This window comes from Anser anser (genome assembly GCF_964211835.1).
Source record: "Anser anser genome assembly, chromosome: 6".
NCBI classification, from domain to species: Eukaryota; Metazoa; Chordata; class Aves; order Anseriformes; family Anatidae; genus Anser; species Anser anser.
In genome coordinates this window covers 32,834,370-32,852,984 of record NC_139726.1, presented here as the reverse complement: position 1 = coordinate 32,852,984, position 18,615 = coordinate 32,834,370, and the positions used below count along the sequence as shown (strand labels likewise).

Sequence of the window (18,615 nt, the reverse complement as noted above, 5' to 3'; positions counted from 1 at the left end):
AGCAGAATATCTGTGGCACAAAGCAAAACAAACAAACAAAAGCGCCAGTCCCCTCTTCCCTCCATCCAGGAAACGGGAAACTGAACTGAGGAACAAGCTGGCTGCACAGGAGAGCACACTGAAAAGCCAAGGTGAAGTAAGCATTTTTTATTTTTTTCCCCACAAGAATTCTATGAAGAACCTAGTTGCACCACAAAGTACAACCCTCCAGAGATGGGGGAAAGACCTTTATTCCCACCCTGGTGAGAAAGGCACAGGCACCTCCTCACTACCGATCATTTCATGCAGGAAGAGGCTCAGAGGCAGCCTATCCAGGTAGCAGGGGAGCCCATTTTCAGAGGGGACACTCAGAAACTGAGATCATTCAGCCTCAGAGAATACAGGCTAAGGGAGCATTTAGTGTTTACTACACTGACATTAAGAAGAAAACATGTATTTCCAAAAACCAACCAGACAGAAACAAAGTAGTTGCTTAATACAATACTGTCACACAAACAAACAAGAGGAAGGCACTGAGAGTAATGCCCAAGCTAGAAATAAGGGTTTCCTAACATCCCAGGAACCCCTGAACTTTCCTACCAGACAAAGCAAAAATGGCAGCCTAGTGCTATAAGACGTCACAACGAATGTGTGGAAGGGATTGCGTGATACAACAGTTGGAAACTTCGAAGGACTGAACTGGATAGCCTTATGGTCCATCCATATCAGGGAACATCTTAGATTTTTCATACGTAAATACATTTTTACCACCATAACCCCAGTTTTGTTCACAGAAGAAAGCAAACTCTCTGCCTTGTAATTTTGCCCACCAACTCGTAATATGGAAACCCTCCATTTACTATTCAAAACATAGCTAATCTCCTTAAAAATACCTTCTGGATAATCTTTTCTATATCACGCTTCCAGGTATACAACTGAGTACCTGTTTTTTTCACAGCTGGTCAGAAGTGCATTTCAATACAACATCACCCTTCCAGAGACACTTTCCAGACTTGGCTTTGTAGTACCACGCAGACTCATCAGTAACTCACTCCACCAGCCCCTAAAATCCATCAGAGAGCGCTCTATTCTTTTTACACCCCTATAAAACTTGAGTTGTGACCCACCACGTTTTGTCTGCACTCTGACTTCAGGTAGTTTGACCGAGCCATTTCAGCTATATGGCTTTCTGACAAAAAACTGGTGTTACTCATACATTTTGAAGGTTACTGCATCACTGCCTGCCATTTCCTACTGCAGAAAAAAATTACTTCAGCCTTGAGACTTCAAGCAGGGTGCCATGAGAGATCTCAGAGGAGTTTAATGCAGGGGCCAGCTCAGAAGGAGAGAAAGGCCTGCTTATGAAGTTACTCAACAGCAAGTGTCTACTTTGAGGCAAATTCTTTGGATTTGGTGGGCTTGGTTCTTCATTTAATCGCTGACAGGTATCAAAGCTGGTGACACCACAAGCAGGACCTTCTAAATTTGTTTTTATTTCTAACACTGCCCCCAGTTTCATCACCCACTGAGCTACAATTCAGAGGCCAGGTGTAACCATACCACGAAATGCAAACAGTCTGTGATCATAGTCCATCACCATACAGCCAAACAAGAAACCAGCTCTTCCTAAGGTCTGCAAATATCTCCCACTTGCCAACAGAGCTCTCAGTTCCATGGCACCTGGGACTTACCTCCACTCCAAGCGAGTCTTCTGCTTCTTTCTCCTTTCCCTGCATTCCACCAGGATAATTTTCCTTGGCTTCAAAGCACAGAGCGATCCGATGAAGTCTTCTCCAAATTTTTTCCCCGTTCTTTCAGGGAACATCTCCTGGCCTGCCCCCAGCCTGGGAGCAAGGGCTTCTGGCACAACTGGGCTGAGTTACAGGTTCCCCAGCCCCACTACACCCTGCTGGCTCCCACAGTCACAGGAATTAACCCCAGCTGAGCCCAGGGCTCTGCCCTGCTGCAGATATACTGCAGTACCAACCCTCTTAAAAGAGCAATCACTCCCTGTGACAAAAACAGTGGTTTTCCAGCTTTTTTCTTACATGAGGAGGCTGACCTGGCTGCAGGAAGGGACCTTGGCAAGGAGAGTACATCCCATGGGCTACTCAGGAAAGCTCAGAGCAGTCAGTCTGCACTTAAGGTTCTCACCCCACAACAGCCACCCACTGCCAAAATACCCAGCCAACCCCTCCCTCACTCCCCACTGAATGCTTCATGGACACCAGTGCCGGCCTCATATACCTTTGGGGGGGCATTATGACCTGGATGATGGAACAGAGCACGCCCTCAGCAAGTCTGCTGATGGCACAAAGCCGGGAGGAGTCACTAATACCCCAGAGGGACCTCGACAGGCTGGAGGGATGGGCTGAGGGGAACCTCATGAAGTTCAACGAGGGCAAGTGCAGGGTCTTGCACCTAGGGAGGAGTAACCCCAAGCACCAGTGCAGGCTGGAGGGTGACCTGCTGGAGTGCAGCTCTGCAGAGAGGGACCTGAGGGTTGTGGTGGACACCAGGCTGACCATGAGCCAGCAATGTGGCCTTGTGGCCAAAAAGGCCAACAGTATCCTGGGGTGCATTGAGAGAGTGTTGCCAGCAGGTCAAGGGAGGTGATCCTCCCCCTCTACTCAGCCCTGGTGAGGCCTCACCTGGAGTATTGTGTCCAGTTCTGGGCTCCCCGGTACAAGAGGAACTACTGGAGCGAGTCCAGAGGAGGGCTATGAAGATGATGAGGGGCCTGGAGCACCTGTTGTGTGAGGACAGGCTGAGAGAACTCATGGGCAGTTGCCCCCTAGCAGCGAGGGAAGGAGGAACTTGAGCATGGCTTCAGCATCAGCTCACGTCTCAAGCATCAAAGGATCAGTTCCCTGCTCCCCCAGTGCTGCCTTCGATTTCTGGGAAATCACTTAGCTTGTGCCTCGCTCCTCGGCCTGTAACAGCACTAGACATGTAGGCTCACATTTTAATTACTGGAAGAGATTAAGATGCCACTGGAATTACTTTTTCTTTCTGCTTAAGAGCCACAACTTCCCACTGTTCCACTACCACGACCAAGGACATATACTGCATCGCCATATGTGGACACTGCAAAAATATTTGGCTTATTGAAACTGCTGAGAAAAAATACACTGACTTTATAAATGAATTCAAATAAAACATAATGACTTCAGTATCAAACTGGATGGAATTAGGTAATTATGCAGATTGCTCTGCTGAGCCAAAATTTCTGCTTCTGGACTGAATGATGCTTCTGCATACTTATGTGAATAGCCCCAGTCGCTTATGGGAGACTTTTCAGAAGGCTTGCAGGAACGTTTAAGTCCAACAATTACTGGGTGCCAGTGGCCTTGTCTACTCCTGGTCCATGAAAGGCAATCACCAATTGTTTTTACATGGGCAAAATGGACTTATCCATTTTTCTTGAAGGTGTGCCAACACCTGTGGCTGCTGCCCCCCACCAGGAAAGTCCCTCACCCACGGTGGGCTGAAAGCTAAGCTCCACTTCCAAAGTTTGTTCACCTTCTGCCCCGTTTTGCCTCCTACCACGTTGTCCTCGCAATTTCAAACCTGGTTTCCCACTCTGAATGACTTGATCCTTGCTCTTACCCTTCTTGAGATCAAAAAGGTAGAAGATGGATGGGATATTTGTCACATAGGCTCCACAGAGACAGAAAATATTGCTCCATAACACTCTACGACCCTTGTTATTTTCTTTGACATATCCAATGGGTGATCACAGCCTACAACAGGTAAATTGTACATAAGCCCTTGTGTAGGAAATTGCCCACCAAGATCACAGAACAAGGTCTGAAAGACAACCCAAGGAATCAAGAACATCAATTTTCACAGTACCGTGGCATAACATGGTGAGCAAAGAGAAACTTTGCATCCCCCAGAAGCACATTTAACACTGGCTACTGAAAGAAGTATCATTTTCCCCACATTACTAATTGTAAGCAGGCTCTATTCATTTTTTACTGATGTTTCATACAGTAGCAGTGCAGTAGAAACGCAGGAGGTCTGCTGTGTCTCACTCCAGCTGACAGAGCATGAGGATCTATGTCCTGAAGTAAATGCCATCTCTCTGATGCCATGAAAGTTTTGGTTTCCAGCCTACAAACACTGAGAGTCCTCAAAGTGTCCCGAAGACAAAACAAGACGCAAGATTTAGTTCCAAAGTCATGGCTAATGACAGCACATCTTGGAAGTGATATTAAACTGTAAACCTTGGCAGAGAAGCCAGTCTCTTGCTATTAGGGATCAGGGCGAAGCCTATGGCAATATTATCTGATACATCAGCTCCACAGGTCGAACGCTTTCCTCCAAGCCTCTGGCATGCTGTCTCTGAGAGAGACAGGGAATTGGATTTAATAGACTTACATGTGACACAGGCTGGCAAAAATCCTATACTCTAATGTATTTGAAAGTTTTAAAAAATATATATATAGTAAATAACAGATCTTCATCTGTTATTAAGGCATCAATCTTTAGGGAAGATGCTAACACTGCCAGGTTATTTCCAAAGGAACGAACTGATTTTACAGATCCATGAAGTGTCACATAACAGTACTCTATTTATAATCCTTATTTTCTTAGCCTACTAAATCCGTGTCTCTAAACAGTTTTCGAACCCAAGCTTTTGAATCCTTCCAGTTACAACATTAACTGACTTCAAAATTTTGAGTAACTAGCAAGGGTTTCCGGAATCTCACACAAATATGCGGAGTGTCACAGGAATCACGTGGCTTCCAATAAGCTGAAGGGAAAACAACCAGAAATAACTGACTTTGTTACTAATGCTTCTGTTTGGAAAACAGGACAGACCACGGTTCGCTGAGAGAAGGGCTGGCTTTTCAGCTAGCTGCTTGTTCATGTCCATTTTTCTGTCCTCCCACTCCAACAAATTTAACTAGCAACCTTTATAAACCCGCCAATGAATTACTGTAAAAGGAGAATATACTTCCTGTCTCAACAAATAATAGCTGAAAAGTTCCTAATGGGCCTTTTACGTGGGAAGAGACTGGCTTTGTTCAACACACTGCATGTTTTTTTCATAAAAAACAGAGGCTTCATTCAACCGGACTCCTTATCTGCACCTGTGGTCGCTGCAGCTTGGCAGCTTTTCCGCGGTGGTGTGCCGTACGTTATTTTCTTTCGAAAGCTAGAGGTCAAGCCTGCCCAGGGGGTGCCAACAAGAGGTGGCTGCTGCCGCGGCTCAGCATCCCTCCCCTGATCTCAGCATCCCTCTCCTGATCTGGCACCGCATCTCCCGGCCCCTGCCGAGCATGAGCCACCGTCTGTCCTAATCCACGTGGCTGCACCTCCCGGCGCTGAGCTCTGGCCTCCCGCGATGCCCAGTTGCCCACAGGCTCATCTCAGCACAAGTAATGCTCGACACCGGTCCCCTGGAGTCCCCTTGGCTCACCCTCCTCCCTCGGTGATGCAATTCCCACATCTGTATTTTGACAGTTTCAAGATTTTCTCCTTATGTAACTGCGCTACCTACTGCTTCAGCACCTTAGGAACAGCCCCAGTGGGCAAATACACCAAAAAAATAACAGGAATCTATACAGTTGTTTTAACTCCCACAATTTTCTTGACAATAAGTAGAAATTAATCCTGCAAATGCTTTCACGTGAGTCACCTTATCCTGAGAGGGGTACGTGGCCAAAGCTGAGCAAAGTCTTTGATGAATAAGAGAGACTCAGAAAGTGAAAATACTGGCAATTAGGCTGCCTGTATTTTAGAGCAGTATCTGGTCTGCTGGTAATTATACCACGCTCAGCTTTGCACCAGCTTGGCCCTTTAAAAAGCCCTGCCTTTCACACATCATTAACATTGCTCATGTCATGTGCCAATGCAGACTACAAATGCAGGATAAACAACATTAATGCAATGCAACAGCTACACTTAAAAATATACATTTATTGTCAGATTAGCCCTGCTCCCTGGCTGAATAGCATACGCTCTAATCTACTACAGCAGTTGCAGACAATGCAAATGCCAAAGGATCCTAAGTGGAGCACGTCACAGGGCACTGACTTACGGCAGGCACAGACATCGAAAAGTTTGCTGGAAAAAGTGGTCAAAGGCATTTGTGTGGTTGACACAACGTACGGCTCCTTCGGTGACATCACTGATTTCACACTCTCTAGTCACCTAGCTAAAACTTCCTATTTTCAACTAAGCAGCAAGATTTAGCAGACTCTACAACAGTTGCAGCAAAGGAAACCTACAATTTAGGAGCCTCCCACCAGGAGCAGATGTCACCGTCGGGAGGTTTGCAAAAATCTTCATCAAGACATCTCAAAAAGCATCTGTAATTAGGAGAAGGGATGAAAAGAATGACTACACCCCTCCTATTAATGTCAGCTTGAGCCGTCTTAATCTCCACGTACAGTCTTCAAGAGGTACTCCTACGATTCTTACTCAGCTTATATTTTTCCCCTGATTATTGTGTTCGCAAATGATCGCAATTCTGGCTTCATATGCACATCCAGGTTACAAAATATAGGGCACATTCACCAAGACGGGGATGATCTCACATCGCCTCGTCTCACATACAAGTTACCTCCAAGCCGAAACGATGACACCTCAGTGCCAAGCACGCTCAGCACCTCATTTTGGTTCCGGGTACGTTTGAAAGCAGCATGTCACCCTACCCCCGGCTCCTTTATCACTCAGCATATCACCTGGCACCAACAGCTTCTCCTCTCAACCTTGTTCGCAAGCCTTCACAAACGCTTCATTATCTCTTCTGAAATAGAAATTGGTACAGTAATACAGCTGTTCACCGTGTCATCAAGCCGTGTCGACCTTCGACTGTACGCAGCCAGTGCTTGCAGAGCGTTGTCTGCTAATACAGCACATAACACAGCGTGGTTCAGACCAGGTGGTGAACTCTGCTTTAGAGCAAATAGGAAATTGCGGCTTCGGGAGCCCCAGTTCTCCTCCACAGCTTTTTTCTCCATGTTTTTTTCCCCCATCTAATCTACTCCATTCCTAGGATGCCTCTTCTCTGACTCCCTTTGGTCCTTACCTTGCCTTTGGCACATTTGTGAGATGCTACTCTCATTTGAGGTGGGTTGCTAGAAAAAGATCAGGAAATATGTTTTGGAAGGAAGAAATCCCTGCATATGACTATCATCATTGCTTAGCCAAGTACAGTAACAACCACAGACCACTATGGAAGGAGAAAAACCCTGTGAGATTCCCTAAAGCAACAGGAAAACTCATCTTTTCTCAGGTGTAAAGACTAAAGATTTGTCAAAAAGTGGAATTTCTTCCTAAAGCCCCATTTTGGAACTTAAATGAAAAATGCTGGTCTTCTTAAGGAAGAAAGAGAAATGAGTCCCATTGTCGCTGTTGTCTGTTAAACCCAAAGCCCCGATATCCAAGCATCTGTGCCGGCTCCAGATCCAGATCCAGGTTCCCTGTCACCCACTGGGATGGCAGGGCGTGAGGTTTGGCCACGGGACAGCCATCACCTGCAGGCGCCCTGGGACGGACCTCTGTTTTGCTGGGAATTCATCAGGAGCAATGCCCTGCCACAAAACAGCTGGCTTCAAAAAAAAACCAAAACAGGTGTTTAAAAAAAAAAAACAAAAAACGAGTTTGATCAAAAGTACCTTCATAGTGCTGAGGACAGAACACCTGAATGATAAGCGTGGGCTTCCACACTTCCCTGATGCAATCAGTGCTGCCCAGGCTAAATCTCCTCTTCAACCTTTCCTCTTCAGTGCTCTTCTGCAATACAAATATGTTTATAATGGGACACTCCAATTTTATGCTCTTTCATTAGCGGCCAGGAAGTGAAACAATTAAAACTATGAGTAATACTTAAAAAAGTATAAAAAGTTATTTCACTTTGTACTGAAAACTGCAGGTAAATTTCAAAGCAAGCAAAAGGGCTAATATGATTATTGCAGCATTTTTTCAAAATGATGACTGCCTACAAAACTCACCAGAATTCAGAGTTTAATCTCTTGATCACATACAAAAATGGATGTGTGTGTCAAAACAACCAGCTCAGTAGCATTTGGACAAGAAAGTGCCTTTAAGACATGGCTGGTGGGCCCTGCAGCCCAATTTCTGTCATTAGAAAATTCACTACGCCGCTCAGAGGATGGGGCAGCTCCAAAAGGAAATGCCCTGCATTGGAACAACAAAAACACCTCGTGTGAAAGCAGTGAACTTTAAAAGCGTTTGAGAAATTCAGAGTCTTATTTAGTCAATCATACACCATGGCGCTGCCCCCAGAGCTGTATGTCATTTTGATAAATTAGCTTCAGAGACGTGGAGCATAATAAAGTTAAAGCCGGGCCCCGGACTCCAGCAATCACGCCTGAATGTGGTGTAAAATACTTCCCACAATAAAAGTCACTCTTGCTACTGTTTAATGGTTAAAATAATTTTGAACCTGATCAAGGTCAGCGGCTGCATAATGTGTTTGTGCTTCTTTTGTTTTCGCTGCGTGTGGTTGCTTAGAATAGGAACCACGCTAAAAACGTCGACCTGGAGGGAATTCCTGCCTCACCCACGAATGCAGCCGAGGATTCAGCATCCTTGCAAGACAGCTTGCCAAAAAAATATATATATATATTTATATATATATATTTTTTTTCTGGAAGAATTCAGGAAAAATATGACATTTTATTCCCTTGAATTTCTCCATAGACTAAAGTTATGCTGCACCACACATGAAAAGCGAGACGTGCTGCAGACAGGATGGCACTAATTTAACTCAGGGAACAAAGGAAGATTGCTGAAAGGACAGCACATGCCTCCATAAGGAACACAATAAATATATGAGAAGTACATATATGAGGCAGAAAACTGGAGGTACAGAGCCCCTCGTGCCAAGCACCCTGCATCTCTCCAGGAACCACTAAGTCCAGAACTCCTGAAACAACACAGCTCTGTGAGCCCTCCTGCCCTTGTCAGGCACCGTGCCCTTGGTCTACCTTTGCTGGGGTGTTTCTTTCAGCCATTAAGAGATTAGTAAGTAAAAAATATTTACTTAAAACATATGCAATCAAAGAAAGAATAGCTATGATGTCTGCAGAGCCACTCACACATCTGACTGCTTCTCTACCTCCTGGTCTTTCTGTATCCTGCACTTCGAAGCACCTAAGGACATGAGGGTGATATATGTTCTAAGGTTTCCTGATGCTGTTTGTGATGAAAACAAACAATTACATCAGATTTACTTGAATAAGACTACTCTAGAGGGATGCCATTAGCCTCTGCAAACAGAGGGTGCTTTGCACAGTTTAGATTTGTGCTGCTGCTCTTGGCCAGGAACGTGGCTGCCTGAAATATCTGAAAACAGCATGACTGCATCAAGCTGCCTTTGGCATTTTTATTTAAATTTGCTAAATGCACTGGTTTAAAAAAAAAAAAAAAAAGCCACCCAAAACCAAGGAAGTGAAATTAATCTGCCCGGAGTCACAAGGAAACCCTTCTTGCACACTTTTGAAACACAAACACCCCCATACTGGGGCTTCTGTTTCCCTGACTCTCAGCTGCAGCGGGATGTGCAGACCTTTGAAGAGGATTTTCCCAGCAGGGATGATACCAAAGGCGGGTGCACCCGCACAGCCAAGGGGCTTCTCCGCGGCTCACGTCCAGCCCCTTCCACGTGAATCAGCATCTGTGCTGGCCACATCAATAGCGCCTGTGTCAGCCCAAATTCACTATTGAAGCCCAGGGAGGTTAAAATAGAGCCTGGCTAAGGGAGGGAGGAGGGTGGCAGGCACTACACAAATACGTGCATTACCCCCGCGACAAGGAACGCCTGTCTCCTCCCTGTGGGAGATTACGGCTATAGGGTGGGCTGTTTTTCCAGGTTTTATCTCAGTTCGAGAAAACTGGTTTGTGAAGGTCTCAGCCTGTGTGTTATTCCTAATATTACAGATCTGGATCTGTGGTTATGTTTGAGAAAGGTTAGTGCTACACAGCATACCACAACGAGCCTCTTGTTCTGACTACCCAGAGGGGCCATGTTTTAATTTGCTACCGATGAAACAAGGAACAGGCCATTTCTATAGGAAATCACAAGAATTAATTAACCAGAACTCAGGACCCCTGCTTCCAAGCAACAATTTCTCTTTGAACTCAAGGACATCCTGATTCCTGTGCCTTGACCACCAAGTCTCTGAAGAAATGAGTCTATTTTGGGTATGCGCAGAAAGAGGCAGCGATACTGGACATGCACATTAGGAAGTGAATTCACACCCAGCAAAGTAATGTCAGTTTATTAGTGTGCACTCCTTCCCAAAGCATGCCTGTTGAAGGTTTTCCAGCCACTCCTTGTGGTCAATAGGTCTCATCTTTCCTGCCTACCTGGTGGATTAGGCACCAATTTCTCTGTGAGACAGGAGCCAAGTAACCACAACTATAAAAATAAGTCTGCAGCCTTCAGACATTTCCACCAACCTTGAAAAGCTGCTCAGGTCTTTAACTTTCAAATTGCGTTGCCCTTTACCTCCCAACTATAATTAATTTCAAGAAAAGTCCTTGATATCACTTAAAAATAATTTTAAAAAGACATGTAAGGCAGATGTCACTTCAGCTTTAGAACACCATAATGGCTCAGATGGTTTCCCTGAGAAAGCAGGAATATCCTCAAACATTTTTGAACATAACAGTCCCCCAGTTTTACGTATGGAGATCACATTTCCACATTGGATGATTATTGCCATGAGACTTCTCTGGGTTGGGGGTGCTGAGAAGGGAGGGACAGCCATTCTCGCTCAGCAGCACACTGTTGTGCACAGTCAGCTCTTCCTGCTCCTCAAACCAGAAGTGAAGCCTTCAAAAGGTCTGGGGTTAAAATACATTTGCACACATGAACAAGGGAGTAAGACCAAAATCACTTCTGGTTGTTCCAAATAAACAAGAAGGCTGGATGCTGCAGTGCTGGAGCTAACCACAAAATAAGGTGCATGGGCCAGGATCTGAAGGCTGTCTATAGCTTGGTTTAAGCTACTGGCTAGAAAATATTACCTTTAATAAGCTTTATTGAATTGCAGGCACAGTATTCACCCCCAGATTCTGGGTTCTGCACAGTTCGCAGCTCTAAACCTCTTTAAAGACAGCAAGAGCCTAGTATTTGTGCAACAGCTTTAAAAAAAGTGAACATTTGTTTGAGCTGACAAACATACTTAAGTCTGTTCTTCAAACAGCAGTTGATGAAAACAGCACTTCTCAATTAAACTAGCATATATTAACATTTATTAATTTCCTCTCGCTCCTTAGGCTCAGGCTCAGGGTGACAAACAGCCATGAAGACATTGACCATGGCTGCAGGGGAAGCCCAGGAGGTGCACTGCTCCTTGCTCCACGCTCCACAACATCAGCCCCTCTCACCTGGAAAAAAAACCCTTCTGCTGCAATTCAGGGAGTTCTGGTTTCTGTGGGTGCACAGCATGTCCCCAGCAAGAAATCCAACCTGTGCCACAGCTGCACACACAATTTCTCTTGTACTTTGAATAACCCCAAACAAAACCACAGCGCAGACAGGAACACATGCATTTTTGCAGCATTGTGCAACACCTCTGAATAATCAAAATGACTTCTTAATAGCACGGTCTGACTTTATGGCACAAAGAGAGAGAGGCTCCCTCCCACCAGCCCAGCATTTCCAATGCAGACAAGTGGCTTGCAGCCCCCCCGCTGCGGGTCAGCAGAAGGTGGGTTTGGGACTCCCTTGCCCTGAGGCTCTGTTAGGTGGTGAGCGAATGGCTTTTCAATTTCTCAAGCACCCCCAAGCAGGATGAATTTTTCAAGAACAGAGGAAAGAGGGAAAAACCTCTCCACGTAGTCTGAAAGCACCTTACATCTGAAAAGACCTTAACATCACATTCAGCAAACAAATAAATGCTCCACACTGTGCTGTGTCACGTAGGCACTCCCATGCCCTGCCCCTGGGCACCCCACACGGCTCATTTTAACTCCCCAGGGCAGCAAAGGAAAGCCCAGATTGCTGTGACATCGACATCCAGAAACCCGGCTTCAAAAGACAGAAACAGCACAGAAAGAGACACTAAGGCATCCCCAGTGGGTGATGAGGTGCTCCACAAAGCACCCCAGCAACACAATTTCTTCTTCTTTTCTACCTGATGAGGTCGTGGGAACATGACAAAGTCAAGAAGCATGCTAGGAAAAAAAAAATCTATGATGTGCTCCGGATCACAATGGATGCACAAATACACAAGTGTAAGGTTTGCCCTTTCCTTTTTCTACTCGAGAGTCTACAATTCAGCTTCAGCGTCGCCTTAAGTTCATTGTTGTTTTCAGAACAAAGATGATCTAGTGTGGAGTGAGTGCCAAAAACACTTCCACAACTGAAAGGAAAAGGTGTTTTGGGAGCAAAAGCGAATAACACATTACTGCATAATGACACGGCGTATGCTGAAGCGGAAAGGAAAACCAAAAACTCTGTTTTCTTTTTTCTCCTGAAGTCAAGAACAACAGAAACCCTCGATCAACATAAGTAGCCTTGCCTTCCAGACAGCACCAAAAATTGCAGTCACTGAAAAATGTACACTTGTAGATGACCAGAATAAATCTTGTCCTCCAGGAAAAGAGAGTGCCAGAGTTTTAAGGTCTTGTTGAGGAAGTCATGAGAGCATGTTCTCCCTTTCCTTTAAACTACCAAAAGAACCGTAAAGCTGATATACAGCATCATCTACAAAACCAAATGCTTCCAGCCATCAGAAGTAGTGCAATGTAAACTTAAATATTTGATTCCTACGAGCAGCCGTATAACAAGATAAGGGAACATACCTATGAGTGCAGAGTAAACTCATAACCACATCATTTACAATTCTGCCCCCGAGCTCCTCTATTTCAATATATAAAACAGAAAGGTAATTTCCATATGGCTTTCTTTTCAGAACTTAAACAAAAAAATGTCATAGCCAAATGAACGCATTTTATACCCACTTGGTATGTTATTTCCTATCTCGTATTGCAGAATTTCTTTTTATTTCCCCTGTTGGAGGTGGTACTTCCCAGGTCAGCTCCATTGAGGAGGTCCCTGGCCCATAGCCATAAAACCTCCCCAACCATTAAACCAACAAAAAGGGAAGGTTTTGGCCTACTGGCCTGACTGCTCCTCATATAAATTGCAAAACCCCAGTTATTAATGATAATAAAGAAGCAATGTGAAGTCAGGGGGAGCAGTGCTTTGTTCCCAATTAAGTCGATAGCCATTTTATCACTGACCATGGTAGAATAAGGACGCAGGTCACTGTAATTAAATTCTTTTTTTCCTTTTTGAAGTTTGGGCTGCAATATATCAATTTACTGTTCATCTGACAGGACATTCCAGCTGCAATTTATTTAATGAGGAGAATCAGAGGAAGAAACAAATGAGGCAGGACAGCAGCAGAAGTATCATGGTGGGCTGAAAAGAGAACAGGAAAGCAGGGATGTGATTATCTTGCTACTGTAAGAACTGAAAATCTGAGCAAAAAGAAAGGCTTAAGAAACTGACGGAGGTGTAAGAGGGGAAGCAGTTTGCTTTCCCCAAACAAAATCAGATCAGATGGATTTAGTATGGATGTTTTCTTAAAAGCTTGCAGGAAAGCAGTAATAAGCAGAGAACAAGCAGTGAAACACCGCCCACAGTGAAAAGACAGCATAATAAGACACCTCCTCCTTCATCCTGCCACAACACACTGGAGGGAAATGCCTGGCACAAGAAAGGCAGAGACAGCCAAAGTCACTCCCTTTCCCTTCCCAGACTCACCGCATGTCCTGGGCTGCAGGAACAAAAAAGAGCACCCAGCACCTGACCCCAACAGCACATGCACTTTGGAAATTTTCATGCAGACCTGCTCCATCCCGATCCCGGGGCCTAAATGCTTGTGAGCAACGAGACGGCCTTAAGGGAATTTTGGAGCACATCACCTGGTAGAATTTCACCCCAAAGAAAAGCACCTGGTCACAGCTTTGTCATACCAACCAAAGCACAGTGAGTGGGGACAGCCTGGAAATTCGCTTCAGAAAAGCCAATCCAGATGTGACCTGGAAGAGGAACAAGCAAATGCCTCTCCCTTGAAAAAAATACAGATGTATTGCCACAAAGACATTACTTTATCCTAAGACATTTGTCCCCGAAGGCACATTGTTTTCTCCATGCAGCTCGCCGAGCTATGAGAACAACATGCAAAGAAATGCTCTCCATTACGAGAGCAACCAACCCCATTAAAAAGAACAAAAACCTGCACCTTAGATTTCTTACATATGTTTTCACATAGGCTACTGCCCTGCATGTTCAAGAAGCAAATAAATCAAATAGTGTTGTTCTTCACACAAAGGTTTCAATGCAGGAACACACTAATAGAGAATTTACTCAGCACAGGGTCTCTGAAGTCAAAGATACGACAAAGCAGGCTCTATTTCCACGGTTTGCTTCTCTCAGGGACGGGCACTACACAGCAGTAGGGCACGTGGTGCTGGGGAATACAAGGATGATGTTCGGCAGCATGGTCACTACATTGGCAAGGGAAATGGTGGGATCTCTGCTTTGCTCCTGCCCCAGCTCTGAGTCTGAGAAGTTCTCTCTCACGGACAGACCAAATCACATAATACTAGGGGAAATAGACAGATCTTATAAATCTTTACATCCCATACCAACTCAAGAACAGTGGGACAACACTCAAAACATCCTCCATGAAACGTTTAGGGTGGGGGTTATTTGGATGCTTGTGCATCTGGTTTGTTCTTTTTGCCTTTCATACTAAAAGTTCCCAGGAGAGTTTTACAATAAAGATTTCTGTATGTTATTGCATACCTGCACATTGCTTTTCCAGGGAACCCCTGCCTAAGAGCAACGCCAGTACACCACTAAACACAACCTAGAAATACAAAAATACAGTAACATAAAATACACTAAGTAAAGAAATATATTATCTTATGTTGCATTGAAAATATATTTGTTAGCGGGGCGTTAGATGGGAAAATCTTCCTTAGAGCCGAGCAGATGAAAGGTTTATGTACTCACGTACAAAAGGTAAGGGTAGATATCGCCTGGTTTTCATGAAACCAGAGTCCTTGTTCCGACACTATCATCTCACCCACTTTTCTTCCCAGCTGGCACATCATTTAACTCCATTATCTTTTCTTGCAAAGAGGTTTATAACAAAGGAGCTGCTGAATGCCTTTGTGGGAGAAGCAGCTAATAAGAGAATGTGACCAACCGGCATTCAAGTTTTTATCCATTTCGTTTACAGTTAGTAAAGAAAATGGAAGAGCAATTACCCCCATGCCGCATCTCCTCCAGCAGCCCTGACTGACAGTCTGCCTGTGCTTCGTCTTTGTAAACCAACGTGATGGAAATCACAGCAAGTACACCCAAACAGCGAATGCTTTCTGTGCTGGGAACATCTGAGACGTGCTGATGCCAGCAACAAGGTAAGTTAGTGCTATCTTTAATTCCTACTGGGCAAAATATTAGAGACAATGAGGATCGAACAGGCAGCCCACGACTGGCAGGCAAACAGACGTGTGATTCATTGTCCCAGCAGGGACTCTCCAAATTGTGCCTGAAATTTCTCCCAGGGATCTTCTGCCCTGCCAGGATCTCCCAGACAGGTTTTTCTGCCAAAGTAAGCCAGGTCTACGCTGGAGCATGAAGAACATCCTCAGCCAGACAATTCCCCCACAACTTTCTGGAAAAGCACAGATTTACCATTGTGGTTGAAGAGCTTTCACTGTAGATCTTCAGTAGTGCCAGAAAGTAACCACTTCAGAGTACGTCTTCGAAATAATTGCTCAACAGAGGAGTTATAGGAGAAGGACCCCACCACAAGTACTGCAGCTGCCAAGCAAGAGGAATGAAAGCTCTGATAGCAAAAGCTACACCCATCATGCAGCAAAGCCAGGATATCCAAGCACCAGCGGTAGAGCCAAGATGTGGGGACAATACCCTACAGGAAAACCCTCCCAAATGCCACACTGCTTTGTTATGGAGCAAAGGGACATGGACACATAGGGCACACCTTCAGCATTAGAAAACAGCAGTGCTTGGGTTTTGCCCTTGGGAGGAGGCACCTTCAGGAGATGATGGCTCACGTTACCACCACCACCACCCTGAACCTTTGCTTGAAGGTTTGAAAAAACCTTTCTGGTGTGCCCCAAGCAGACTACTGGAACATCACGGCTTGGAAAGAGCAGGACAGCTGAGATCACTAACTGCTTTCCACCTAGATGCTCCTGTGAGCAGTTTTGTCTTCAAAAACTAAATATAGTAACTTTGCACAGATTTGTCGACAGTTGGCTTTCCGTGCTCAAAAATTATTAAAACAGCAAAACAGAAAAGCTAATTGCTTAGGAAGAAAAATGCCCTTTCTGCAATCACTTGAGGTTTTAAAAAAAAAAAAAAAAAAAAGGCCTCTAAATTTTGAGCAAAGCACAAGTAGATGCTTTGCCAGTTTTGAGGAACCACCAGGATCTATTGTGGGTGTCGCAGCTCCATCAGCAGTGACTTCTCCAGGATCTGCCTCTTGCTCATCTCCCTTTTAGCACACGCAGCCTCTGGCATCACGTCACTCCAGGGTCTGGCAGAGGCACCCCTTATTTCCTCTTTCTTGCACCCTCCTCTCTTCTGTTTCTCCCCCTTCCCTTTTCTCCAGTTTTCTCCCTATAGCTTTTCTTGCTCTTTCTTTCTTCCCTTGCTCTTCCCAGCACAAGTCCAGACAATGCATTGCACTCACCCAAAAACTATTCTCTCCTCATTAGGAACATGGGATTAGGCCTCTGTTATTCTGTGTTTACTTTAATTATATTATTTAGCAACCAGATGTCTTTGTAAGATGCAAATTCGTCCATGCAGAATATATTCCTTGATAATCAAGGGAGAAAAAGTTGCAGCTCCAGCTGTGACTCAAGGAACTCAATTTGTTTACATTGGTAGGTACTTATTAAACACCTCCTTACTAAAGAAATCTCCAAATCAACATTTAAGAACATTTATTTTCATTGCTTATGGGGGCGTCTCAGTGAAAATACAATTTGGACAGCAAGCTACCACCTAGGATTTCTGCACTGTACTAAGAGGATGCCACAGCCAATGATGCTGACAGCAAGTGTGAGGAAGAAAACTGCTATGTGTAATCAAATACTACAACTGAATGCTGAAATTTTAAGTCCACTGAATATTGATCACATTTTTTATGCTGTCATTAAACCTCTTGAAGATACCGTAACACTAGCCTCGGCTCCCAGAGAGCACGTACTGTCAGCGATTACCCACACAACAGCACATAACAGGTTCAGACAGAGCACCGCTCGCTTACCCCCTCCCAGTGCGAGCACAGCGGGGGGAAGAGCCCCTCTTTTGCTAAGTGCTAATTTGGGTAATGGATACAGACATCGGTGGCTTAGGAACCAGCTTCTACCTGGTGCACTCTGTGGCTTTACGCATGAGCTGACTTTCTGGATGTTCTTGTTGCGTTATTACTTTCAGAACAAATTGTCTTATTTTTATACAGAGGTCAGACCCTGATGGCCTTAGTTCAGGTTTGTTTGTTTGTTTTTTAATAGTTACTCCTTGCTTCCCAGGTTAAAAAATGAAGCCAAGTCCTAGGATCCAGCCTTAGACGCAGCCAGGAGCAGCGGCTCTGTACTCCTACCCACAAACAACCCAGGCAAAACCACACTGCCTGCACCAAGGGCAAGTGCTGCCTTTCCCCCATAACCCATGTGCTCTGCAGGGACCGCTGCTGTAGCCCGCCATTTACAAGCTCAGGTGCATGAGGATGCAGCTGAATTATTACAGTTGGCTTTTAACATGGTCTCTGAGCTTAGCCTGGTTGTTGGTCACCTCCTCATGCCACGCTGTGCCAAGAAGCCCCCAGGCTCACCCCCCTGCACATCCAAACCTGCTCTGCAGTTCCCCATCAGGCATCCAGCTGAAAACAGTGTGTGGCTACAGGTACATGAGCATGTGTGCTGCTGGCCATGCTATATCAACCTCCCTTCAGATCACAACTTGGCACATGTGAGCAGGCCACGTAGCCCATCTGCTGCGAAGCAGCCAAGTTATCACAGCTAGGTCTAGAGATCAGGAAAAATTAGCACCATTTCCACTGAAGACAGGGATGACACGTTTCAGAGGAGGGCTGCTGCCACAGAATCAAGCAGATGCTTTCAGAAGGTATGGCAGAGCCTGACCTGCAGTAGAATGAAGATGAAATCACTTCCCTTCCCCTGACTGCTGTAGAAAGGGGTGCAAGCATGGTATGTTTTTGAATGGGGATCAGCCTGTGCCACATGCAGGTTGAGGGACCAGAGAGCGAGACATCTACCACATGTGGGCCATGAGACAGCCAAGGACCGAGGATGGGGCACTTCCCAGCTGGGGCAGCAGTTGTGGGGTGCTCACGTGGTCCTTGCTCACCTGCAGGACACTGCCAGGGGACATCCTGATTCCTGGGAAACACCATGCAAGGCACCACACAGCCTCTGCCTCCATCGGGGGCGATGCAGGACCATAAAACAACCCCAGACTTTACATAAGCTGGGAAGACGGAAGCAAGGAGCATGGCTGACAAGATGACAAAAGAAAAAGACAGAGAAGATGACAACAGCAGCTGTGTGAGACCAAGAGCCCTCAGCAGCATC

The 18,615-nt window shown here is 45.3% G+C and overlaps 1 protein-coding gene across 10 annotated transcripts in view; it reads right to left on the bottom strand.

Annotated features, from left to right (window-relative positions):
- The window catches only part of ERBB4 (erb-b2 receptor tyrosine kinase 4), a 581,012-nt gene that overhangs the window by 485,887 nt on the left and 76,510 nt on the right, over window positions 1-18,615 (bottom strand). The window contains exon 1 of one of the 10 annotated variants that reach the window (XM_083841530.1): window positions 1,671-18,615. This exon is cut by the window's right edge and continues 27,948 nt beyond it. The exons of the other annotated variants lie outside the window; for them this stretch is intronic. The gene's annotated coding sequence lies outside the window, so the exon portion shown is untranslated. The remainder of the gene's footprint in view (window positions 1-1,670) is intronic. 10 annotated transcript variants of the gene reach the window in all.